Source organism: Mobula birostris, chromosome 3 (genome assembly GCF_030028105.1).
Source record: "Mobula birostris isolate sMobBir1 chromosome 3, sMobBir1.hap1, whole genome shotgun sequence".
Classification (NCBI taxonomy): domain Eukaryota; kingdom Metazoa; phylum Chordata; class Chondrichthyes; order Myliobatiformes; family Myliobatidae; genus Mobula; species Mobula birostris.
In genome coordinates, this window is record NC_092372.1 from 112,145,765 (window position 1) to 112,171,979 (window position 26,215).

Below are 26,215 nucleotides of genomic sequence, written 5' to 3' on the forward strand. Positions count from 1 at the left end.
GGAGATCTGTTTTTGGAGACCTGGGTGTAGTCAGGGTGATTCAATTGGTTGTGGTAAAAATACACCGATATCTGAAAGGTCCAACTGCTAGTGCGTCAGTATTCTAGCAAAAGCTATACCAGGAAGTCAAAAGAACACTCCAAGTAACACTGAAAAGGTTATTGAAAAGCACAAGTCAGGAGATGGATACAAGAAGATATCCAATTCACTGAATATCCCTTGGAATACAGTTAAGTCAATTATTAAGAAATGGAAAGAATGTGGCACAGCTGTACATCTGCCTGTAGCAGGCCATCCTCAAAAACTGAGTGACTGTGCAAGAAGGGGACTAGTGAGGGAGGCCACCAAGAGACCTATGACAACTGTGAAGGAGTTAGAAGCTTCAGTGGCTGAGGTGGGAGAGAGTGCTCATACGACAACTGTTACCCGGTCACGGTGTTACGGGAGAGTGGCCAAGAGAATGCTGCTGTTGAAAAAAGCTCACATGAACTCTTGACTAGAGTTTGCTAGAAGAAATTTAGGAGACTCTGAAGTCAGCTGGAAGAAGGTCTGATGAAACAAAAATTGAGCTTTGTGGCCATTAGTCTGAATGCTGTTTGTTAGCCAAACACCGCACATCATCAAAAACACACCATCCCTACTGAGAAGCATAGTGGTGGCTGCATCATGCTGTGGGGATGCTTCACTGCAGCAGGCCCTGGAAGGCTTGTGAAGGTAGAGGGTAAAATGAATGCAGCAAAATACAGAAAAATCCTGGAGGAAAACTTGATGGAGTCTGTGAGAGAACTGCAACTTGGAAGAAGATTTGTTTTCCAGCAAGACAGTGACCCCAAGCATAAAGCTGAAGCTGCACAGGAATGGCTTAAAAACAACAAAGTCAATGTCCTTGGGTGGCCAAGTCAGAACCCACACCTCAGTCCAATTGAGAATTTGTAGCTGGACTTGAAAGGCCTAGTCTTAGACAATAATGAGGTGGCCTACAGCGAAGAAGTCATCTTTCTGACACAGTGGTGTCAAGAAAACAATCTCTCCCTCAATGTCGCAAAAACAAAGGAGCTGGTTGTGGATTACAGCAAGAATGGAGATGGGCTAACCCCTATTGACATCAATGAATCTGGGATTCAGAGGGTAAACAGCTTCAATTTCCTTGGCACCTACATCACCGGGGACCTCATATGGACTGTACACACCAGCTGTGTGGTGGAAAAAGTCACAACAGCACCTCTTTCACCTCAGACATTTGAAGTATGGTATGGGCCCCCAAATCCTAAGAAATTTCTACAGGGGAACAATTGAGAGCATTCTGACTGGCTGCACCACTGCCTGGTATGGGAACTGCACCTCCCTTAATCGCAAGATGCTGCAGAGGGGTGTGGACAGCCCAGTGTAGCTGTAGTTGTGAACTTCACATGATTCAGGACATTTATAAAGACAGATGTGAAAAAAGGCCCAAAGGATCATTGGGGACCTGAGTCACCCCAACCACAAACTGTTCCAGCTGCTACCATCGGGGAAACGGTACCACAGCATAAAATCCAGGACCAATAGTCTCTGGGACAGCTCCTTCCACCAAGCCATCAGACTGATTAATTTGTGCTGATTTGAATGTATTTCTATGTTACTTTATAATACATTGACTGTTTTATTTATTATAAATTACTATGATTGCACATTTAGATAGTCATAACGTAAAGATTTTTACTCATGTGAAGGATGTAAGAAATAGTCAATTCAATTCAAAAGGGCTGTTCATTTGCTTCCCATGCAATCTGACAGAGCTTGAGCAGTTTTGTAAGGAAGAATGGGGAAGAATTGCAGTGTCCAAATGTGCAAAGCTGATAGAGACCTATCCACACAGACTCATGACTGTAGTTGCTGCAGTACACCAAAGGTGTATCTAGTAAATACTGACTGGAAGGGGTTAAATACTTGGTCGATCAATCATTTTGTGTTACATTTCTAATTAATTTAGATCACTTTGTAGAGAGCTGTTTTCACTTTGACATGAAAAGGTCTTTTTCTGTTGATCAGTGTCAAAAAATGTCAAAGAAAGCCACTGATTCAATGTTGTAAAACAATAAAACACAAACTTCTGGGGCCAGGGGAGGTGAATACATCTTATAGGCACTGTATGTGAGCAGATTTAGGCTATTTGGCCCATCGAGTCTGCTCTGACATTTCATCAGGGCTGATCCATTTTCCATCTCAGCCCCAATCTCCTGCCTCCTCTCTGTATCTCTTCATGCCTGAACTAATCAAGAACTTATCAACCTTTGCTTTAAACATACTCAGTGACTTGGTCTCCACAGTCAACTGTAGCAATGAATTCCACAGATTCACCACTCTCTGGCTGAAGAAATTCCTCCTTCATTCTAAATGGAAACATCCTCTCCACATCTACTCTATCAAGGCCCTGCAACATTTGATAGGTTACAATGATATTCCCCCCCCCCCCCCCTATTTTTCTGAATTCTGGTGAGCACAGGTCCAAAGCTATCAAAAGCTCTTCACATGATAAGCCTTTCAATCCCTGAATGTTTCATGAACCTCCTTCAAATCCTTTCCTTTCTTTTCAAATCAGGAAAAATAACATGAGTACATCGAAGTAACAACACTTAAAATGCCTCAAAAAAACCATTATCTTAAAGATTGAAAACAAATTGTGATAACAAAAAAACCCTACTAAGCAGAAAAGTGAGGGGGGGGGGAAAGAGAACCCATTAGGTGTACAACCGTGGAGTCGTGTGTCATACAAAAAGCTTCTAAAAATAAACATCAAATGGCCAGCAAGAAAAGAAAATATACTAAAAAAAATTTACAATTAGATTGTGGAAAAATTTTATCAATTAACTCAAATGATAATAATGAGCAAATGAGCCCCATCTTTTCTCAAAATCAAATAAAGGTTCAAAGGTTCGACTTCTAATTTTCTCCAAACTAAGACGTAGCATCACTTGAGAGAACCATTGTGACAAAGTAGGAGCTGCTGTATCCTTCCACTTCAACAAAATGGCCCTCCTAACTATCAATGTAACAAATGCAATAACATATTGGTCAGACACAGAAATACTATGAATATTTTGAGGAACTATTCCAAAGAGCACAGTTAATTTATTAGGTTGTAAATTAATTTTAAGTGCTTTAGAAATTGTTGAGAAAACCGACTTCCAGAACTGTTCCAATATAGAACAAGACCAAAACATATGTGTCAGTGTAGCTATCTCAGTTTTACATCTATCACAATGACTATCAACATTAGGAAAGATTTTAGATAGTGTCTCCTTTGTCAAATGATAACGATGTACAATTTTAAATTGAATCAATGAATGGCTAGCACAAATTGAAGAAGAGTTAACCAACTTCAATATCCGCATCCAATCCTCCATCATAAAAGTCAACTTAATTTTCTTTTCCCAATCCTGTTTAATCTTAGATAAAGGATGCTTATCCCATTGTAATAATTATAAATTCTTCCACTAGAGCCCTTAATCAAAGGATTCATACTCATAATATTATCTAACAGGTCAGCCTCCAATATGTAAGGGAAATTACTTAAATGCTTTTGTAAAAAATATCTAACTTGAAGGTATTGCAGAAAGTGTGAGTATGAAAGATAATATTTATCAATTAATTGTTCAAAAGACATCAATCTATCTTCTTTAAATAAATCCAAAAAATTAATACCTTTATTTTTCCAAAGTAAAAAAATTGGATCACTCAAAGAAGGCTTAAAAAAGTAATTTCAGTAAATTAAACTACAAAGTTTAAATTTTTTAAGATTACAAATTTGGTTCCAGTTCCACAATTTTTTTAAAGAGTACTTAATCACAGGATATAGGTTTAAATTAACAACTTTACCTAATTGCATAGGTAAAGGAACTCCTAATAATGAGGTTAAATAAAACTGTTATACAACTTTCAGTTCCAGGTCTACCCAAATTGGCCGATCACTCTTATCAACCCAGTATAACCAAAACGACATATCGCAGATTAACAGCCCAATAATACATTCTAAAATTAGGCAAAGCAAGACCTCCATCCTTTTTCAATTTTTGTAAATGACATTTACTAATTCTTGGTCTGTTTTTATTCCAAATAAAAGATAAAATAATAGAATCAATCCAATCAAAAAACTTCCTAGTCAAAAAAACAGGAATATTCTGAAATAAATATAAAAATGTTGGTAAAATCATTATTTTAACTATATGAATACAACCAACAAGTGAAAATGTAACTGGACTCCATCTACTAAATAAATATTTCATAGAGTCTACTAAGGGAACAAAATTAGCTTTATAAAGATCCTTATATTTTTTAGTAATTATAATACCTAAATATCTAAAAGTCTGAAACTTTAAAAGGAGTATTATCATATATAGAGACAGAATCATTTAAAGGAAACAATTCACTTTTACTCAAATTTATTTTATATCCTGAAAAACCTCCAAATTCATTAAATAATTTTAGCAAGGCAGGAATGGATTCGTTAGGGTTAAATATATAAACCAATAAATCATCAGCATAAAGAGAGACCTCATTCACAAATATCCCATGGATATTTTTGGCCTCACAAAAAGCAATAGCAAGGGGTTCTAATATTAAATCAAACAACAAAGGACTTAATGGACAGCCTTGCCTTGTCCCCTGTGAAAGCTGAAAAAAAGGAGACCTACGATTGTTAGTGACAACAGTCGCAATCGGGGCTTTATATATCATTTTAATCCAATTATTAAAATTAATATCAAAGCCAAATTTCTCTAAAACATTGAATAACTATTTCCATTTGACTCGGTCGAATGCCTTTTCAGCATCCAAAGATAAAACACATTGTGGAGTTTTAGAAGAGGATGAATATATAATGTTAAATAGTCTCCGAACATTTGAAAAGGAATAGCGACCCTTTGTAAAACCTGTTTGATCTTTACAAATAATCTTACCCAAAATATTCTCCAACCGATTGGCCATTATCTTTGACAAAATCTTAGTGTCAACATTCAGTAATGAAATAGGTCTATATGAAGCACAGTCAGTAGGATCTTTATCTTCTTTAAGAATTAAAGAAATAGAAGCCTCATAAAAAGTAGAGGGTAAGTCACCTTTCACAAAAGAATCCTTAAACATTTCCAACATATACAGAGAGCAACTTTCCAAATTTTTAATAAAATTCTACAGGATAGCCATCAAGTCCTGGGGACTTACTAGATTGCATTGAAAAAAAAACAGCTTTATGAATTTCGGCTTCAGTAATTTGAGCATCGAGAGTTTTTTTTATCTTCAGCCGAGATTTTAGGAAAAACAATTTTTTGTAAAAAAAAAAAGCATTCATTTTAGAGGAATCAAATAGACATTGAGATTTATATAGCTCAGCATAAAAATCTTATTAATTTCTTCATATTCCTGAGCTAAGGTACCATCTTTCCTACGAATTTTCATGATTTGCCTTTTGGTTGCAGCCATTTTTAATTGAGATGCAAGCAGTTTATTATTTCTATCTCCAGACATATAAAATTGGCTCTTTAACTTAAGCAAATAACCTTCAATGGGATGAGTTAATAACAGGTTATATTGTGATTGAAGTTCCACCCTTTGCTTAAATAAATCAGTATTGGGGGAGATTGCATAAATATTATCTAAATCTTTAATTTGTTTTGAAATTCTATCTAATTCTGCTTTAGTTTGTTTTTTAAGTTTAGCTGAATAAGAAATAGTCTGACCACGTAAAAATGCTTTAAATGTATCCCATATAACTAATTTAACATACCCCCTATATCATTAAAAAGAAAAAAATCTTTTATCTGGGTTTCAATGAAACTGACAAAGTCAGAGTTTTGCAATAATGTCTGAGACATGCGCCAAGGTGGGTGGGCAAGAATGACATCATCAAATTCAAAAGACAAACTCAGAGGTGCATGATCAGATATAGCAATAGCGTCATATACTCAAGTTTTAACGCTAGGCAAGAAGTGGGGATCGATTATAATATAATTGATCCTCGAATATTTTTTATAAACATGTGAGAAGAAAGAATATTCTCTATTATCAGGATGAAGATACCTCCACAAATCAATCAACCCAAAATCAATCAAAAATGAATTAATAAATGACGCAGATCGATTTGGAAGTCACTGATTGGTTGAGCTCTTATCAATCATAGGATTTAAACAGCAATTAAAATCCCCACCCATTATGAGCATATATTCATTTAAGTCAGGCAGTAAAGCAAATATCTTTTTTTTAAAAAAAAAGGATCATCTAAGTTAGGACCATACAAATTAACCAAAACAACTTTTCTGTTACAGATTGTTCCTTTAACAATTAAAAATCTACCATTAAAATCTGATTCAATATCCTCTTGAATAAATATTTTAGGTTTAATGAAAATAGACACACCTTTTGTTTTACTCTGAGAAGTAGAGTGGAATTGCAAACCATTCCACCATCTAAAAGATCTATTTTGATCTTCTGCCCTGATATGTGTCTCTTGAGCAAAAATTATATCAGGTTGGAATCAGTTAATAATTTTAAAAGTCTTCTTTCGTTTAATAGGATGATTCCAACCATGTACATTCCAACTTATTATATTAATCCGTTTGAACAGCATGCTATAATTTCATTCTACTTTATACATGCACAGAGCACATACCAATACAGGATGATCAAAGATGGCGGTGATGAAGAATACAACCAAATAAAAAACACGCATGCTCCGGAACCAACCAATGGGAAAAAACTCCTAACTCTAAACCCACCCACCCACCCACACCCAGAAACCCGAAAGAGGCAAGCGATCTACAATAGAATTCAAAGCTGCTGACTGCTCTGTCTGTGTTTTCTTTCCCTCCCCCCAGGTGGTAAAATAGTACAGTGACCTTGTGAAAAAGACAATAAAGTCTCAGCAAAAAAAGGTATTTACATTCCATTGACTAATAAGCAAGAAAGAACCAAAATAATGTTATCTCTTAGAAAAACCAGCGCCATGTTTAAGTTTAATATTAATTCCCTAAAAAAGCTTTAAATTCAATTAAAAAATGTTATAATAAAACAGAAAAACATATATAAAAAGCCCTATTAGTAGGAAAAAAACTACCAATTAGCTACCAAGTATTAAATTAAAGGAATAAATCGCCTTATCTTCTTCCCTCAGTCATAGAATGTCCAGAGATCATTTGAACAGAGATACTTAAACCATAAATCTTTCCAAAGGAAAACCAATAATATGCAATAAAGAACAACTCTCCGTCTTCTTTAATTAGTCTCTCGATGAAATATACAAGTGACCTTCATAAATCTTCTTTCCAAAATGCGAATAATATACAAATAGCCAAACAGCCTTTCAGATGGATCATTCAACAGCGGCGTCGGTGACAAAATCCTGAACAAAATCCAGTGCAGCTTTTGGATCAAAAAAAGTACGAGGAGGAGAATTAGCAGGGAAAATTTTAACTCTTGTCGGGTACCTCAGAGACAGAAAAGTTTTTTTATCATATGCTTGTTTCATTACTAGGGCAAATTTTGATCTTTGTTCCATTATCTCTCTTGGATAATCTTCGTAGAAGTGGAGCTCAGATTCCATAAATCTAAAAACTCTCTGTTTCCTTGCCTGTCACATTATTTGATCTTTAATTTTAAAGCGATGAAAGCAAACCAGAACAGATCTTGGTTTACTAGAATCCTTCGATTTCGAGATAAACGGCCGATGTGCCCTTTCTATAGCAGGCGGCTTTGATAGAATGGTAGGAAATAAAGTGTGGAAAAGCTTACCAAAGTAAGCCGTTAGATCTCCATCTTCAGCTCCTTCCTGCAGCGCAACAATTCTTATATTCCTTCGTCGAGACCTAGTTTCCAGGTCTATAATCTTATTTTGATATCTTTCCAAATGAGTTGTAGCTTCAGACAACTTTTGCTTAGTTATCTTCAATTCCTCTTCGTGTGAAATAACTTGAGTTTTCAGGTCTTTAAGGTTTCCCAGAAATGACTTCATTTCATTACTATTCTTTTCCAGTTGGTCTTTAATTGATCCATTCTGATCCTTAATTGAATTCAGTGTCCGAACGATATCTTCAGCCCACGATGGCATTTCATCAGATCTTTCCTTTTGCACCCTCCCTTTCCCATTACCTCTATCACTAGATTCAGGTAAATTCTTCCCACTTCTTGTAGACATAGACATATTGATCCCCCTCAAGAATCAACAAGTAAAAATTTTAAATTCAAAGCTTAAACTAGGGGGAGAGAAAGAAAACTAAGAAGAGCAGCACAAAAATACTGCTACTCCATTTGCAGACAGGGGCGGTCCTCCCTTCGAATCCTTTCCAACGTTAGCACATCCTTTCTTGGATAAGGAGTCTAAAACTGCTCACCGTACTCCAAGTGAGGCCTCACCTCTGAGTCTCTATGGGTAGAATTGAAAAATGAGAAAGGTGCAACCCCTTTGATGGGATTATACCTAACCCCGCCCCCCCCCCCCCCCCCCCCAGTAATTACCAGGACAATGTGGCACATAAATGCAGGTAGATTAGGGAAAGATGCAAATACTAGAGAGTGATTTCAACTTCCTGAATATAAACTAGAACTTCCTCAGTGCACGAAATTTAGATGAAGTAGAATTTATGAGGTGCATCCAAGAGATTTTCTTACCCCAGTCTAACTGGAGGAGTGGCTATACTGGACCTTCTATTGGGAAATGAATCGGGCTAAGTGATTGAACTTTCACTGGGGAAACGTAGAAAACAATAATCACAACTCCTTAAGCTTTAAGATGGCTATTAATAAGAATAAATATAAAAGTATAACCTTTGTGGAATGTATTAGATTGGGTGGGGGGTGTGGAGAAGGAATGAAATTACAAAACTATTACACAAGAACTAGGGAAGGGTAAGGGATCAACTGTTTCTGGTCAAGTCCACATCTGACATATGGAGAGTGTTTAAAGAGCTTACTGATCACCTGAACCAAACACAAATAGGGCCCTAAAGAATATAAAGAAGCCAGAAGAGAACTCTGGAAGAGAATTAGAAGCAAGGAAGCCCCACGTAAAGTCCTCGGCAAGCAGGATTACACAGAATTCCAAGACATTCTATACACACATCAAGAGCAAGAGGATAAGTAGGGAGATGGTAGAACTACTCGAGGATAAAGGAGAGAACATGTGCTTGGAGATGCATGATATGGTTGAGATCATAAATGAGTACTTTACATTGCATTAAAGTAATGGAGAATTGTGACATGTGCATAGGCTAGAGCATTTTGATGTTTAAAAAAATGAAGTGGTGTTGGATCTCCTGATGGATATTAAAGTGGATAATTCTCCAAGGCCTGATAGAATATAAACCAAGTTATTTAGAGGACAATAGATGAGGTTGCTGGGGTCTTGACCATGATCTTTGTTCTGTCTAGCCATTAATAAGCTACTGAAGAACTGATGAGCAGCTAATGTCGTCCCCTTGTTCAAGAAGGGAAATAAGGGAGAATTTTAGAAATTGTAGACGAGTGAATCTCGTCAGTGGTAGGGAAGCTATTAGGGACAATCCTTGCTGTAGGATTTAAGATCACTCGGAAAAGCATAACCTAACTAGGGACAGTCAGCATAACTTTGTGCACGGCAAATCATGTTTGAGTTTTTTGAGGAGGTGATCGCTGTCTACATGGATTTTAGTAAGGCTTTCAACAATGCCCCACATTATAAGCTGATCCAGGAAATTAAGATACGGAATTCATGGTGACTTGGCCTTTTGGATTCAAAATTGTCTTCCCAATGAAAGGTAGAATATACTGATCAATGGGTCTTGGATGTCTATAATGACAGTTGAAAATGTGAATGGTTAGATAGTAAATTTCCAGATGATACAACAATTGGTGGTATTATGGATAGTGTAGATCATGTGCAGATATGGGCAGATCAATGGCATATGAAGTTTAATATGTCTGAGGTGTTGCACTTTGGTAGGTCAAATGTGTTTATATAGTAAAAAAAAATACGCAGTTAATGGCAGGACCTGTAACAGACTGATGTACAGAGCAATCTTGGGGTCTCAGCACATAGCTCCCTGAAAATAGTGCACAAGTTGATGGGGTGGTTTAAAACATAGATGCCTTTATTCTTTTTTTTTATTGAATTTCATCATTTCATCATCAAACAATTCCATAAGATGTATTTCACACACTGTACATGTATATCATATAATCATATTTGTCACAAATCTCCACATAATGCTTATCTGAGGTATACACTTATAGAAAGAAGAGGAAAGAAAGAACAATCAAAAGAAGAAAACTGTAGGGAGTGATCTTTTTACAACATATTCATTGACTTGTGAGAATAAAATCAGGCCTATGAGGTGTGATGTAGTTAAACTATTTTTTCCAGTATGAATCAAATTGTTCCAACTTATGATTAACAGATGCTGTTATCTTCCCCATTTTGTAAATGTTCATTGTAATTCCCATCCATACATTTAAAGTTGGGCTCTCCTGTGATAACCATTTCCTGGTAAGGGTCTTTTTACCAGCCACTAGCAGAATATTCATTAACCCTAGCCCAATATTTTTCTAAGCTCCATGTGGCCATCCAGGAATCTCTTAAAAGACCCTATCATTTCTGCCTCCATCACCGCCACCAGCAACCCATTCCACACACTCACCACTCTCTGCGTTTATAAAAAAAAACAACTTGCCTCTGACATCTCTTCTGTACTTACTTCCAAGCACCTTCAAACTATGCCCTCTTGTGCTAGCCATTTCAGCCCTGGGGGAAAGCCTCCGACTATCCACACGATATATGCCTCTCATTATCTTGAACACCTCTGTCAAGGTCACCTCTCATACTCCGACACTCCAAGGAAAAAAGGCTGAGCTCACTCAATCTATTCTCATAAGGAATGCTCCCCAATCCAGGCAACATCCTTGTAAATCTCCTCTGCACCCTTTCTGTGGTTTCCACGTCCATCCTGTAGTGAGACAACCAGAATTGAGCATAGTACTCCAAGTGGGGTCTGACCAGGGTCCTATATAGCTGCGACATTACCTCTCGGCTCTTAAACTGAATCCCATGGTTGATGAAGTCCATTGCACCATGTGCCTTCTTAACCACAGAGTCAACCTGTGTAGTAGCTTTGAGTGTCCTATGGACATGGACCCCAAGATCCCTCTGATCCTCCACAATGCCAAGAGTCTTGCAGGTTGAACTCCATCTGCCACTTCTCAGCCCAGTTTTGCATCCTATCAATGTCCCATTGTAACCTCTGTCACGAACCCCATAAAGAACCAGCAGAGAGGGAAAACACTTTGGAGTCCAGTATTGCTATAAACTAATAATATTTTTAATAACTATGCAATACAGTAATACAAATGTAGATAAATCAAACAGGTTAGCAATGATTATATATATATATATATATATATATAAGTAAGTATATCATTTAAGTGTGAAAATATATGTATGAAAAACCAAGCTTCTTTAAGTCCAGGGGTAAAAAGATACAGCCTTACGATGGTGAATAAAGTTCAGTTCAGTTCATGGTATTGAGTTGAGTAGTGATGGAGAGAGAGAGAGGGAGAGACTTGAGTCTTCAGGTGAGCTGACGCCGTCAATCTTCTCGTTGTCCTTCGAGATCCTTTAGAAGTCACCGACTGTGACTTTAACAAAGGGGACCGGTTTTCTGTGGTGGAGCTATCCCCCAGGTGAGGGTGGACACATGGACAACTCCCCACCAGTCAGCCCCTTTTCCTTCTTTCCACTGCAAGAGCGATGGATCGATCCGCCTGATCGATCCTCCAAAACCCACTTTTTCTGCGGGCACAACAATGCTCATTCAGTGTCCAAACATGTGCCTGAGGTCTGTATCATCTGACCTCTTATTTATCTCACCGTACTGGGTACCACCTGTCATTCAAATACTCCTTCCTTCCTCGCTGTGAAGAAATGCAAGCAGGCAAAAATCCTTGAAGAAAGTGTCAATAACCTGCCGAAAATTATAATATCGAGTCCATTAAATAACACCACCTTCGGTCACCATAGCAACTTATGAGCTGCTCAGGGCTGTCTCCAACTCCAGCACAAATCCAACAGTTAACCAGTGCCTTAAAGTGACAGTCCAACCGTTAGTCTTCATCTCTCTCTCTCTTTTACAAACAAGCTATCAGTGGTAAATAACTCTATCTCTCTCTTTTCAAAAGCACAGTTATTAGGGGTAATTCAGGGTCCTATCACACCTCTGACAGCACTCCACACTCTCCACAACACCCCCAACCTTTGTGTCATCAGCAAGTTTACTAATCTATCCCTCTACTTCCTCATCCAGGTCATTTATAAAAATCACGAAGAGTAGGGGTCCCAGAACAGATCCCCGAGGCACACCACTGGTCACCGGCCTCCATGCAGAATATGACCCGTCTACAGCCATTCTTTGCCTTCGGTGGGCAAGCCAGATCCACAAAGCAGTATCCCCTTGGATCCCATGCCTCCTTACTTTCTCAGTAAACCTTGCATGGGGTACCTTGTCAAGCCTTGCTATAATCCATATATACTACATCTACAGCTCTACCTTTATCAATGTGTTTAGTCACATCCTCAAAAAAACTTAATCAGGCTCGTAAGGCACGACCTGCCTTTCACAAAGCCATGCTGACTATTCCTAATTATATTATGCCTCTCAGGATCTTCTCCATCAACCTACCAACCACTGAAGTAAGACTCACTGACCTATAATTTCTTGGGCTATCCGTACTCCCTTTCTTGAATAAGAGAACAACATCCGCAAACCTCCAATCCTCTGGAACCTCTCCCATCCTCATTGATGATGCAAAGATCATTACCAGAGGCTCAGCAATCTCCTCCCTCGTTTCATACAGTAGCCTGTGGTACATCCCGTCCAGTCCCGGTGACTTATCCAACTTGATGCTTTCCAAAAGCTCCAGCACATCCTCTTCCTTCATATCTACATACTCAAGCTTTTCAGTCCACTGCAAGTAATCCCTACAATCGCCAAGATCCTTTTCTGTAGTGAATACTGAACCAAAGTATTCATTAAGTACCTCCGCTATTTTCTCCAGTTCCATACAGTTTTCCACTGCCACAGTTAATTGGTCTTATTCTCTCACGTCATATCCTCTTGCTCTTCATATACTTGTAGAATGCCTTGGGGTTTTCCTTAATCCTGTCCGCCAAGGCCTTCTCATGGCCCCTTCTGGTTCTCCGAATTTCATTCTTAAGCTCCTTCCTGCTAGCCTTATAATCATCTAGATTCCTATCATTACCTAGGTTTTTGAAACTTTCGTAAGCTCTTTTTTTTCTTCTTTACTTAATATACAACAGCCTTTTTAACACCATGGATCTTGTACCCTATCATCCTTTCCATATGTCATCGGAACGTACCTACTCAGAACCCCACGCAAATATCCCCTGAACATTTGCCACATTTCTTCCGTACGTTTCCCTGAGAACATCTGTTTCCAGTTTATGCTTCCAAGTTCCTGCCTGATAGCCTCATATTTCCCCTTACACCAATTAAACGTTTCCCTAACTTGTCTGTTCCTATCCCTCTCCAATGCTATGGTAAAGGAGATAGAATTGTGATCACTATCTCCAAAATGCTCTCCCACTGAGAGACCTGCTACCTGACCAGGTTCATTTCCCAATACCAGATCAAGTACAGTCTCTCCTCTTGTAGGTCTATCTACATAATGTGTCAGGAAACCTTCCTGAACACACCTAACAAACTCTACCCCATCTAAACCCCTCATTCTAGGAAGATGCCAATCAATATTTGGGAAATTAAAATCTCCCACCACAACAACCCTGTTATTATTACTCCTTTCCAGAATCTGTCTCCCTATCTGCTCCTCGATGTCCCTGTTACTATTGGGTGGTCTATTTAAAAAAAAACATCTAGCAGAGTTATTGACTGCTTCCTATTCCTAACTTCTAGCCACAGAGACTCCGTAGACAACCCCTCCATGACTTCCTCCTTTTCTGCAGCCGTAACACTATCTCTGATCAACAGCGCTGCACCCCCACCTCTTTTGCCTCCCTCCCTATCCTTTCTGAAACATCTAAAGCCTGGCATTTGAAGTAGCCATTCCTGCCCCGGACCATCCAAGTCTCTGTAATGGCCACCACATCATAGCTCCAAGTACTGATCCACACTCTAAGCTCATCCGCTTTATTCATGATACTCCTTGCGTTTAAAATAGACACATCCCAAACTGTCCATCTGAGTGCATCCCTTCTCTGTCATCTGCCTATCCTCCCTTTCGCGCTGTCTCCAAGCTTTCTCTATTTGTGAGCCAAACTCCCTTTCCTCCATTACTTCAGTTCAGTTCCACCCCCCAGCAATTGTAGCTTAAACTCTCCCCCAACAGCCTTAGCAAACCTTCCCACCAGGACTCACAACATGCTGGAGGAACTCAGCAGGTCGGGCAGCATCTTGTGTTTACTTCCCACCAGGATATTGGTCCCCCTCAGATTCAAGAGCAACCTGTCCTTTTTGTACAGGTCACACCTGCCAATGATCCAGAAATCTGACTCCCTGCCCCGTGCTTCAATCCCTCAGCCATGCATTTATCCTCCACCTCATTCTATTCCTATACTCACTGTCACATGGCACAGGCAGTAATCCTGAGATTCAATTCCAGTTACCTGATTATAGCTGAAGGAATGCCTCCTCATCTCCATTCTAAATGGTTATCCCTCTATTCAGAGGCTATGCCCTCAGATTCTGTACTCCCTCATGATGGGCAACATCCTCTCCATAGCCACTCAGTCATGGCCTTTCAACATTTGATAGGTTACAATGAGATCACCCCTCATTCTTCTGAATTTCAGTAAGTACAGGCCCAGAGCTATCAATCGGCCCTGATATAGTAACCCATTCGTTCCCCGGATAATTCTTGTGAACCTTGGAATGGCTACAATACAGTAAAGAGTTAAATCCAGATTGGCAGATGTAATTTAATTTAAACCCTCCCAGGTTGCAGCAGATGGAAACCAGAGCACTGAATGGAGGATTGAAGCTAAGTTAGATGTCATGAGCAACAAAGGAAGGATAGAGAGGAGTATAGGAAATGTAAACAAATGACGAAAGGATTAAGATGTACTTTTTTCAATGCAAGGGGTTTTAGGAGTAAGGTTGATGAACTTAGAGAATGGACCATTACATGGAACTATGATGTTGTGACAATGGCAGTTTTCCACAACATCTCCTGTTTCAGAGAGCGTAGGACAGATTGCTCAGTGCTTCAAGGATTTGATGTTCTACAAGGCATAAGGAGGGGGGGTAAAAGAGGTAAAATGATTTCATTATTAGTCAGAGACCATATCAGAGCTATACTCAAACACAAAAAAAAAGGAATGCATGAAATTAAGGTGTTCAGGGCCTGATAGAATAGAGCCTAGGTTATTGAAATGATGAGTCAGAGGAACAGAATTGGGCCATTCAACCCATTGAGCCTGCTGTGCCATTTCATCAGTTATTTATTCATTTTTTTAACCTCTCAATCCCATTCTTCTGTCTTCTCCCTGTAACCTTTAATGCCTTGACTAATCAAGAACCTATCAAACTCTGCTATATATACACCAAATGACCAGGCCTCCACGGCCACCTGTGGCAATAAATTTCACAGATTCACCACCCTCTGGCTAAAGGAATTCCTCCCCATCTCCATTCTAAATGGTCATCCCTCTATTCGGAGGCTGTTCCCTCTGGTTCTATACTCCCCTATGCTAGAAAACCTCCTCGCCACATCCACTCAGTCGAGGCCTTTCAACATACAATAGGTTATAATGTGTTTCTCCCCCCCACCCCCCCATCCTTCTTAATTCTGAAGTACAGGCCCTGAGCCATCAATCGGTCCTCAGAGTAACCCATTCATTCCCAGAATAACTTTTGTGAACCTCCTCTGACTCTCACCAGTGTCAACACATTGTTTCTTAAACAAAGGGCCTAAATTGCTCTCAATGCTCCAAGTGAGGCCTCAAAAGTGCTAATAAAGCCTCAGCATTATATTCTTGCAGTTTTATTCTAGTCCTTTAGAATGCTACCATTGTAGTATTTCCCTTCCTTACAATCAGCTCAATATGCAAATTAACCTAAAGGAAATCCTGCATGAGAAATTCCAAATCTTCTTGCACCACAGATTTTTGAAATTTCTCCGTTTTAGAAAGTAGTCAGCTTTTATTCCTTCTACCAAAGTGCATGACTATACACTTCCAAACACTCCATTTGCACTTCTTTGCCCAGTTTCCTAATCCATCCAAGTCCTTCTATAGCCTCCCTGCCTCCTGACCATATGACAAGATTAGGCCATTTGACCCACTGGGTCGCCCTGCTTCTTCATCATGGCTGATCCATTTCATTCTCATCACAAATCTCCTGTCTTCTCCACAAATCTCTTCATGCCCTGACTAATCAAGAATTTACCAACTTCTGCCCACTGACTCAGATTTTTGAATTTTCTCTCCATTTGGAATATAGTCTGTGCTTTTATTTCTTCTACCAAACTGCATGACTATATACTTCCCAACAATGAATTCCACCCGTCACTTCTTTGCTCATTTTCCTAATTGTCTAAGTCCTTCTGTAGCCTATCTGCTTCCAGACTACCTGCCCCTCTACCTATCTTCATATCGTCCACAAAGTTCCCCACCAAGCTATCAATTCCGTTGTCCACATCATTGACATATAACATAAAAAGAAGTGTATGCAATCCCAACACGGATCCCTGTGGAACATCATTAGTCACCGGCAGTCACGAGAAAAAGCTCTCTTTATTCCAAATCTTTGCCTCCAGCCAATCAGCCAATGCTCGATCTTTTCTGTACTACCATGGGCACTTATTAAGCAGCCTCATCTGTGGCCTCTCATCAAAGGCCTTCTTTAAATCCAAGTACATAACATCCACCAATTCTCCTTTGTCTATCTTGCTTGTTATTTCTTCAAGGAAATCCAACAGATTGTCAGGCAAGATCCTTAAGGAAAACATGTTGACTTTGACCTGTTTTACCATGTGCCTCCATGTGAAATTACATCCTTAACAATCCACTCCGACATCTTCCCAACTACTGAGGTCAGGCGAATGGGTCTATAATTTTCTTTCTTCTGCCACCCTCCCATCTTGAAGTGTTGAGTGACATTTTCAAATTTCCACTCCTCCAGAACCATACAAATAACTCCACAGAGCCCTGGGGTGTAGTCCATCTGGTCCAGGTGATTTGTCTACCTCCAAATCTTTGGTGAGAGGAGAGTGAGGAGATAATCAATCAGAGTTACAGGGAAGTAGTCACCCCAAAGTTGTGGGAGGTGAGTAGCTGGGTAACTTTCAGGAGAAATGGAAATGTGAATAGGCAGTTAATGCAGAGCACCCCTGTGGCCATTCCCCTCAATAATAAGTGTACCGTTTTGTACTGTTGTGGGGGATGACCTCCCATGGACACTGGGTTACTGACACTGAGCATGGTTCCTTGGTGCAGAAAGGAAAGGAGAAAAGGGAAGTGGTGGTGATAGGGGATTCTGTGGATGTGAATGGGACACCCGAATGGTATGTTGCCTCTCAGGTGCCAGATTCAGGGATGTCTCAAATCACGTCCACAACATTTTGGAGAGGGAGGGGGAGTAGGCAGACATTTTAGTACATATTGGTACCGATGACATAGGAATGAAAAGCAATGAGGTCCTGAAAAGAGAATTTAGAGAACTAGGTAGAAAGCTGAGAAGGGAGACCTACCAAGTAGTAATTCCTGGATTTCTACCTGTGCCACATGCCACTGAGGGTAGAAACAGGATGATTTGGCAGATAAATGCATGGCTGAGGAGCAGGGCTTCAGATTCTTGGACCATTGAGATCTTTTCTGGGGGAGGTATGACCAGATCAAAAGTAACAGATTGCATTTGAACCCGAGGGGAACCAATATTCTTGCAGGCAGGTTTGTTCGAGCTGATGAGGAGGGTTTAAATTTTGCAGGGGGTGGGAACTAGAGTGATGGGACTCAGGATAGCATGGATGGTAAAAAGGCAAAGATAGTGTGCAGTCAGATTATCAGGAAGAGCAGACAGATGATAGGACTTAGGACATGATAGGTATGCAAAAGTTTGAGCACCCCTGGTCAAAATTTCTGTTACTGTGAATAGCTAAGTGAGTAAAAGATGACCTGATTTCCAAAAGGCATAAAGTTAAAGATGACACATTTCTTTAATATTTTAAACAAGATTACTTTTTTATTTCCATCTTTTACAGTTTCAAAATAACAAAAAAGGAAAGGGGCCCAAAGCAAAAGTTTGGGCACCCTGCATGGTCAGTACTTAGTAACTCCCCCTTTGGCAAGTATCACAGCTTGTAAACACTTTCTGTAGCCAGCTAAGAGTCTTTCAATTTTTGTTTCAGGGATTTTCACCCATTCTTCCTTGCAAAAGGCTTCTAGTTCTGTGAGATTCTTGGGCTGTCTTGCATGCACTGCTCTTTTGAGATCTATCCACAGATTCTCGATGACGTTTAGATCAGGGGACTGTGAGGGCCATGGCAAAACCTTCAGCTTGCGCCCCTTGAGGTAGTCCATTGTGGATTTTGAGGTGTGCTTAGGATCACTATCCTGTTGTTGAAGCCACCCTCTTTTCATCTTCAGCTTTTTTACAGACAGTGTGATGTTTGCTTCCAGAATTTGCTGGTATTTAATTGAATTCATTCTTCCCTCTACCAGTGAAATGTTCCCCGTGCCACTGGCTGCATGATCGATCCACCCTCGTGCTTAACAGTTGGAGAGGGGTTCTTTTCATGAAATTCTGCACCCTTTTTTCTCCAAACATACCTTTGCTCATTGCGACCAAAAAAGTTCTATTTTAACTTTATCAGTCCACAGGATTTATTTCCAAAATGCATCAGGCTTGTTTAGATATTCCTTTGCAAACTTCTGATGCTGAATTTTGCGGTGACCACTCCAGAGTCTGTTAAATCTTCCTGAAGGTCTTTTGCAGTCTAACTGGGGTTTTCATTTGCCTTTCTAGCAATCCCACGAGCAGTTCTTTCAGAAAGTTTTCTTGGTCTTCCAGACCTCAACTTGACCTCCACCGTTCCTGTTAACAGCCATTTCTTAATTGCATTACGAACTGAGGAAACCGTTACCTGAAAATGCTTTGCTAACTATCTTCTTATAGCCTCCTCTTGCTTTGTGGGCATCAATTATTTTAATTTTCAGAGTGCTAAGCAGCTGCTTAGAGGAGCCCAGGGCTGCTGATTGTTGGGACAAGGTTTGAGGAGTCAGGGTATTTAAGGGAGGGAACATCGACTCAGACCATGAGAGGCCTGCATTGGGCATTTTCATGCCTTACAAGGTGCAGATTGGAAGTCTGTGTGGGGCACCACTCCTCGCACAGACACTAAAGCAATGTGTGGCTAAGTGCCTTGCTCAAGGACACAAACATGCTGCCACAGCTGAGGCTCGAACTAGCAACCTTCAGATCACTAGACGAATGCCTTAACCACTTGGCCATGTGGCCAACACAAAAAGCTTTGAAATTTGCTCACGTGGCCTTTCCTAACGATGATTGTGCACAAGCCATAGCCCTAACAAGCTATTTAAGGTCTGAGACCTTGGTAAAAGTTATCTAAGAGCTCAAATCTCTTGGAGTGCCCAAACTTTTGTATGGTGCTCCTTTTTTTTTTCACTCTAAAATTGTACAAAACAAAAATAGTACACTAACCTTGCTTAACATGTTGAAAAGAATGTTTCATCTTTAACTTTAGGGCTTTTGGAGATCAGGTCATCTTTTACTCACTTAACTATTCACCGTAGAGAAATTTTGACCAGGGGTTCCCAAACTTTTGCATGCCACTGTAATTGGAGCCACCAAGGAGAATGAGAGTGCACTAGGGATCCAGGATCAAAAAGGGTAATAAATACAGTACTCAAGGTGTTGCACTTAAATGTATAAGAAATAAGGTGGATGATCTTGTTACAATATTACAGATTGTCAGGTATGATATTGTGGCCATCACTGAATTGCGACTGAAGGATGGTTGTAGTTGGGATCTGAATGTCCAAGATTACGCATTACATCAGAGGGATAGGAAGGTAGGCAGAGGGGGTGGCATAGCTCTGCTGGTAAATAATGGCATCAAAGCAGTAGAAAGATATGACATGGGATCCAAAACTGTTGAATCCGTGTGGGTTGAGTTAAGAAACTGCAAGGATAAAAGGATAAAAGGACCCTGATGGCAGTTATATACAGGCCTCCCAACAGCAGTTGGTATGTGGACCACAGATTACAACAGGAAATAGAAAAGACATGTCAAGTATTATGATAGTCATGGGAGATTTCAACATGTAGGTTGATTGGGGGAAATCAGGTTGGAAATGGATCTCAAGAGAGTGAGTTTGTTGAATGCCTATGAGGTGGCTTTTCAGAATAGTTTGTCGTTGAGCCTACTAGGGGATCTGCTATACTGGATTGGGTGTTATGTAATGAACCAGAGGCAATTAGGGAGCTTAAGGTAAAAGTACCCTTAGGAGGCAGTGATCACAATATGATTGAGTTCAACCTGAAATTTGATGTGGAGAAAGCAAATATTTCAATGGAGTAAAGGAATTTACAGTGGTCTCAGAGAAGAATTGACCAAAGTAAATTGGAAGGAGATGCTGGCAGGGATGACAGCAGAGCAGCAATGATGTGAGTTTCTGGGAAACATGAGGAAGGTGCAGGATAGATGTATTCCAAAATCAAAGTAATACTCAAATGGTAATATACAACTGTGACTGACACGGAAGTCAAACCTAATGTAAAAGCAAAAGAGGGGGCATATAAGAAATCAAAAATTTGCGGAAAGACAGGATTGGGAAGCTTTTAAAACCCTACGGAGAGCAACTAAAAGAATCATTAAGAAAGGAAAGACGAGATATAAAAGCAAGCTAGTAAACAATATCAAAGTGGATAGTAAAATCTTTTTCAAGTATCTGTAAGTAAGTAAGTGAGTGAGTGAGATGAGAGTGGGCATAGGACCACTAGAAAATATAGCTGGAGTAATAATAACAGGAGGCAAGGAGATGGGAGATGAATGAAATGAGTATTTTTCATCAGACTTCACTGTGGAAGATGGGAGCAGTGTGCTAGATGTTGAAGGGCGTGAGGGAAGAAAATTCAGTGCAGTTACTATTATAATGGAGAAGGTGCTCAAGAAGCTGAAAGACATAAGAGTACAAAAACAACAGGAATTCTGCAGATGCTGGAAATTCAAGCAACACACATCAAAGTTGCTGGTGAACGCAGCAGGCCAGGCAGCATCTCTAGGAAGAGGTACAGTCGACGTTTCAGGCCGAGACCCTTCGTCAGGACTAACTGAAGGAAGAGTTAGTAAGAGATTTGAAAGTGGGAGGAGGAGGGGGAGATCCAAAATGATAGGAGAAGACAGCAGGGGGAGGGATGGAGCCAAGAGCTGGACAGATAATTGGCAAAGGGGATACGAGAGGATCATGGGACAGGAGGTCCGGAAAGAAAGACAAGGGGGGGGGAACCCAGAGGATGGGCAAGGGTTATAGTCAGAGGGACAGAGGGTGAAAAAGGAGAGTGAGAGAAAGAATGTGTGTATAAAAATAAATAGCAGATGGGGTACGAGGAGGAGGTGGGGCATTAGCGGAAGTTAGAGAAGTCGATGTTCATGCCATCAGGTTGGAGGGTACCCAGACGGAATATAAGGTGTTGTTCCTCTAACCTGAGTGTCGCTTCATCTTTACAGTAGAGGAGGCCGTGGATAGACATGTCAGAATGGGAATGGGATGTGGAATTAAAATGTGTGGCCACTAGGAGATCCTGCTTTCTCTGGCGGACAGAGCATAGGTGTTCAGCAAAGCGGTCTCGCAGTCTGCGCCGGGTCTCGCCAATATATAGAAGGCACCTTATAGACATAAGAGTACAAGGTCACCCAGACCAGATGAACTGCACCCAAGGGTTCTGAAAGAAGTAGCGGTAGAGATTGTGGAGGCATTAGTGAGACCATAAGACATGGGAGCAAATTAGGCCATTCAGCCCATTGAGTCCATCATGGCAGATCCCACTCAACCAAATACTCTGCCTTATCAATGCCCTGACCAATCAGGAAATGATCAACTTCTGCCTTAAATATCTGCGCAGACGGCCTCCACCACAGTCTGTGGCAGAGCGTTCTGCAGATTTACTACTCTCTGGATTTTAAAAAATTCCTCCTTACCTCTGTTGTAAAGGGTCGCCTCTCAATTTTGAGGTTGTGCCCTCTAGTTGTGGATACCCCCACCATAGGAAACATGCTCTCCACATCCACCCTATCTCGTCATTTCAGCATTCGGTAGGGTTCAACGATGTCCCCACAATTTCTTCTGAATTTCAGTTAGTTCAAGCCCAAAGTTGCCAAACGCTGCTCATATGTTAACCCCTTCATTCGCCTCCTCTGGACTGTCTCTAATGACAAAACATCCTTTCTGAGATATGGGGCCCAAAACTGTTGACAATACTCCAAGCCTGACTAGTGTCTTCTAAAGGCTCAGCATTATCTCCTTGTTTTTACATTCTATTCCCCTTGAAATAAATGGCAACATTGTATTTGCCTTCTTTACCACAGACTCGACCTGTAAGTTAACTTCTGGGAGTCTTGCACAGGACTCTTAAGTCCCTCGGCACTTCTGATATTTGAACCTTCTGCCCATTTAGATAGTAGTCTGCACTATTGTCCCTTTTACCAAAATGTATTATCATGCATTTCCCAACACTATATTCCATCTGCCACTGTTTCGCCCGTTCTTCCATTTTGTCTAAGTCCTGCTGTAATCGCATTGCTTTCCCAACATTACCTACCCCTCCACCTATTTTCATATCATCTGCAAACTTTGCCACAAAGCCATCAATTCCATTATCCAAATCATTGACAAACAATGTGAAAAGTACTGGTCCCAATACTGACCCCTGAGGAACACCGGCAGCCAACTAGAAAAGGCCCCTTTTATTCCCACTCACTGCCTCCTGCCTATCAGCCATTCCTCTATCCATGCCAGTAACCTTCCTGTAATGCCATAGGATTTTGTATTGCTGAGCAGCCTCTTGTCTGGCACCTTATTAAACGCCTTCTGAAAATCCAAGTAAATGATATACACTGCCTCTCCTTTGTCCACCCTGCTTGTTACTTCCTTGAAAAACTCCTTGAGAAGGGAGGAGAAGGTGGCAGCACGACACAGCTTGCAGCGGCCACTCCTGTGAATGATATTTGTTATTTGTCAAGTAGGATGCCGTGCACAATCCTGATTTGATGGAGACAGACATGAGAGTACGGAGGAACATCTGGTGAAACTTCTGAAATGCCTGTTTTGCCGCCATTGCTACTGTGTGATCCAGAATCTCTGGAGGGGAAGGCCCCGAGTCCTCAGCTTTGCTTGTTGCTCGGCGGCCGGGGCGGTGTCGAAGCTCTTGGCAGAGATGGTGCTTGGTGTCGGAGGCTCGAAGTTTTCAAACGGACTCAGAGTTGGCTGCGGTCGGGTGCTCCAAAGCATCAGCAAGTTTGCGGTGCTTCCGTTTGCGTGAGATGATGGGGCTATCAGAACTTGAGAGTTTTTTTTACTGTGCCCATGGTCTGCTCTTTATCAAATTACGGTATTGATTTGCACTGTTGTAACTATATGTTATAATTATGTGGTCTTGTCAGTTAGTCTCGGTTTGTCCTGTGTTTTTGTGATATCTTTCTGGAGGAACACTGTATCATTTTTTAATGCATGCATTTCTAAATGACAATAAACGAGGACTGAGTGTCCTCATAATCTAATCTAATCTAAATTCTAACAGATTTGTCAGGCAAGATTTTCCTTTACAGAAACCATGCTGACTTTGACATACTTTGTCCTAGTACCTCAACACCTCATCCTTGATAACAGACTCCAACACTATAAGTGGTCTAACTCTCCGATAATTTCCTTTCTTTTGCTTTCCTCCCTTAGAGAGTAGAGTGACATTTGCAATCCTCCAGTCCTCCGGGACCATGCCGGAATCAAGTGATTCTTGAAAGATCATGACCAATGCATCCATTATCTCTACAGCAACCTCTCTCAAGACTCAGTCCTTCTGGCCCAGGTGACATATCCACCTTAGACCTTTGAGTTTGCCTTGCATGTTTTCCTTTGTAATAGCAATGGCATTCGCTCCTGCTCCCTGACACTTACAGACCACTGGCACATTGCGAGTGTTTTCCACAGTGAAGACAGGTGCAAAGTATCCATCAAGTTCATCTGCAATTTCTTTGTCCTCCTTTACTACCTCACCAACATTATTTTCCAGTGGCCCAATATCAACTCTCACCTCCCTTTTACTCTTTGTATAACTGAAAAAAATTTGGTATTCTGCTTTATATTATTGGCTAGTCTGCCCTTATTTCATCTTTTCCCTTCTAATAGCTTAATTAGCTGTCTTTTGTTGGATTTTAAAAGCTTCTCAATCATCCAACTTCCCACTCATTTTTGCTACCTTGTATGCCCTTTATGCAATCCTTGGCTTCCTTTGTCAGCCATGGTCACCTACTCCTGCCATTTGAGAACTTCTTCCTCTGTGGGACATATCTATCCTGTGTATTGTGAACTATTTCCAGAAACTTCAGCCATCTCTGCTCTGCCTTCATCCCGCCAGTATCCTTCTCCAATCCAGTTGGGCAAACTCCTCCCTTGAGCCCTGTAATTCTCTTTATTCCATTGTGAAACTGAAACATGTGAGTTATGCTTCTCCCACTCAAACTGCAGTATGAATTCAGTCATATTATGATCACTGCCTCCGAAGGGTTCCTACATGTTAAGCTCGTTAATAAGATCTGGGTTATTACACAAAACCCAATCTAAGATAGCCTTTCCCGAGTATGCTCAAGCTACTGTAAAGTACCATCTCATAGGCATTCAACAAATTGTAATGAGGGGTGCAGAGATGGCAGAGGAACTGAATGTGTATTTTGCATCAGTCTTCACAGTGGAAGACGTCTACAGTATACTGGACATCAAGAGTGTCAGGGAAGTGAAGTTTGTGCAGTGAAAATTATGACTGAGAAAATGCTCAGGAAGCATAATAGTCTGAGGGTGGATAAATCTCCTGGACCTGAAGGAATGCACACTTGGGTTCTGAAGGAAGTAGCTGGAGAGATTGCAGAGGCATTAACGATGATCTTTCAAGAATTGACAGATTCTGGCATTGTACTGGATGACTGGAAAATTGCAAATAAACTTCCCTGTTTAAAAAGGGTGGGAGACAGTAAAAAGACCTGTTAGCTAGACATCAGTGGTTGGGAAGTTGTTGGAATCAATTGGTAGGGATGAGATTACGGAGTACCTGAAGACACATAACAAGATAGGCCAAAGCCAGCATGGTTTCCTGAAAGGAAAATCCTGCCTGACAAGGTGCCGTACATTCTTTGAGGAAATTACAAGCAGGGTAGACAAAAGAGATGCAGTAGATGTGTGTACTTGGATTTTCAGAAGGCCGTTGACAAGGTGCCGCACATGAGGCTGCTGAGCAAGCCCATGGAATTACAGGGAAGTCACTAGCATGGGTGGAGCATTGGCTGGTCGGCAGAAAACAGAGTGGGAATAAAGGGACCCTATTCTGGCTGGCTGCCGGTTACCTGTGGAGTTCCACAGGGGATAGCATTGGGACCATTGCTATATATGATGTATGTCAATGATTTGGACAATGGTATTAATGGATTTGTGGCTAAATTTGCCGATGATACAAAGATAGGTGGAGGAGCGGGTATGTTGAGGAAACAGAGCCTGTAGAGAGACTTAGACAGTTTAGGGGAATGGGCAAAGAAGCAACAAATGAAATACAATGTTGGTCATGCGCTTTGGTGGAAGAAATAAATGGGCAGACTATTATTTAGACAGGGAGAGAATTCAAAATGAAAAGGGACTTGGGAGTCATTGTACAAGATTCACTGAAGGTTAACCTCCAGGTTGAGTCGGTTGTGAAAAAGGCGAGTGCAATGTTGGCATTCATTTCTAGAGGTATAAAATATAACAGCAGGATGTGATGTTGAGGCACTCATGAAACCACACTTGGAGTACTGTGTGGAGTTTTGGCCTCCTTATTTTAGAAAGGATATACTGACATTGGAGAGGGTTCAGAGAAGATTCACAAGATTGATTCCAGGAATGAAAGGGTTACTGTATGAGGAACGTCCAGCAGCTCTTGGGCTGTATTCCCTGGAGTTCAGGAGAATGAGGGGGGATCTTGACATT

The 26,215-nt window shown here is 40.6% G+C and overlaps 1 protein-coding gene across 14 annotated transcripts in view; it reads left to right on the forward strand.

Annotated features, from left to right (window-relative positions):
- Positions 1-26,215, forward strand: part of LOC140195221 (uncharacterized) — a 276,914-nt gene that overhangs the window by 241,166 nt on the left and 9,533 nt on the right. The window lies entirely within an intron of this gene.